The sequence below is a fragment of the Bison bison genome, unplaced genomic scaffold (assembly GCF_000754665.1).
Source record: "Bison bison bison isolate TAMUID 2011002044 unplaced genomic scaffold, Bison_UMD1.0 scf7180017864365, whole genome shotgun sequence".
In the NCBI taxonomy this organism is placed as follows: domain Eukaryota; kingdom Metazoa; phylum Chordata; class Mammalia; order Artiodactyla; family Bovidae; genus Bison; species Bison bison.
In genome coordinates this window covers 260,383-262,626 of record NW_011494937.1, presented here as the reverse complement: position 1 = coordinate 262,626, position 2,244 = coordinate 260,383, and positions in this window count along the sequence as shown.

The following is a 2,244-nucleotide window of genomic DNA, read 5'->3' as shown; positions in this document are numbered from 1 at the left end:
TTTTAAAAGCAAACAATGTGAAAAATTGTATGCCTGCAACAAAAAATGTTAAGTATTGAATAATTCTATTAACATCTGTAAAAAATGTGTAAAAGGGCATAAAATCACAATTTATAAAAAAATATATATATATGCTTATTAAGAGAACACAATTCAAGTTTATTAGAAATCATAAGAATATAAAATTAAATGTATTATCTTTTTAAATGTGTGGATTATAAAGTTATAAGAATAAATAATACTATGAGGTGATGTGGATAGAATTATAGAAGTATTTCTCTCTACTGTCAGTGGTTGTGGAACTACACAGAATGCGCCTTAACTATTTTTAATGTATCAAGAGCTTTAATTTGAATTTCCATGGTGCTCCAGTGGTTAAGAACCTGCCTACCAGTACAGCGAACACAAGTTTGATCCCTGGTCTGGGAAGATTCCACATGCCGCAAGGCAACTAAATCCACGCTCAGCTACTGAGTCCAGGCTCTAGAGCCCGTGTTCTGCAATGAGAGAAGCCACCACAATGAGAAGCCCACGCACTTCAGTGAGAGAGTAGCCCCCACATGCCACAACTAGAGAAGGCCTGTGAACAGCAACGAAGACCTAGCACAACCAAAAATAAAATAAATAAATTTATAAACGAAGAGCTTTAATTAAATTAACTACCATTTAGTAACATCATTTCTCTTCTTAGATTTGTATCCTAAATAAATAATAGGAGTTGCAGGCCATGTATATACACACAAACACAAACTCGACTGTACTTCAACAGAAAAACAGCTCAATATGGGTAGACTGATATAACAGAATATGAATTAGATGTTACAATATTTACAATCTGTATAATATTTCTCATTCTCATCATTTCTGGAATCTGTGACCTTGAGCAAATTATTTTTTTTTTCAATTTCCTCATATGTAAATGAGATTAGTAACACATACCTTAGAGATTTGTTATATAGATCACAAATGTGTTAACAATGCTTCTCACAGAATAGTTCCCTGAAAAGTCTTATCTAGTATTTATTCTTACATGCTGAATTAGCACAAGTACTTGGGGAGGTAGTTAATAATTCCTTAATCCTTGTACTAGAAAAACCACTTTCATTCTTAGAATTTCTGTTGCCTAAGAGTATGTACATAAGCAAACATAAAGAATCTAAATGATTTACAGTATAGACCAGTCCTTCTCAAACTTCACCTGGAGATCTTGTGAAGCTGCAGATTCTGATTCTCCAGCTCTGATTTGGAATATACATTTCTAAGAAACTCCTGTGTAACGATAATTTGACTGGTCCATGGAACATACTTTAAGTAATGAGAGTACATACTAGTGGTCAAAGGCCCCCAGGCCAAATCCAGTCTTCTGTTGATTTTTGTAATTTGGTAAATAAAGTTTTATTGGAACACATTCTGCATTCATCCTTTTCTATACTGTCTATGGATGCTTTCATGAGATACCAAGGTAGAGTTGAGTAGCTGTAACAAAGATTACACAGTCCACAAAACCTGAAATAGTCATACCCAGACTCTGAACAGAGTTTGCTGATCCCTACTATAGACAATATACCTTATTAGTAGAATAGAATAACAAAATCATATTTTCAGCATTTTCAAAATATAAAAGCAGGAATTAATGAATATGAAACACTAACATAAGTGATAAGAGGTCAAGAACTTTCAAAAAATATAAAACACTGACATTAGAACATTTTCTCATACCATATGCAAAAATAAATTCATAATGGATTAAAGACCTAAACATAAGACCAGAAGCCACAAAACTCCTAGAAGAAAACATGGACAGAACATTCTTTGACATAAATTGTAACTGTTTTTTTGGATCTGTCTCTGAAAGCAAAGAAAATCAAAGCAAAAATAAACAAATGGGACCCAATTAAACTTAAAAGATTTCACATAGCAAAGGAAACCACTGACAAAATGAAAAGACAACCTACTGAAATAGAAGATATTTGCAACTTCTATGACCAATAAGGAGTTAATATCCAAAATGTACAAATAGCCATACACTCAACATCAAAAAAAATTTAGATTAAAGAATAGGCAGAAGACCTGAAAAGATATATTTTCAAAGAAGACATACAGACAGTTAACAGGCACATGAAAAAATGCTCAACATTGCTAATCATCAGAGAAATGCAAATCAAAACCACAATGAGATATTACCTCACATCTGTAAGATTGGCTATCATCAAAAAAACAACAAATGACAAATGTTGATGAGGA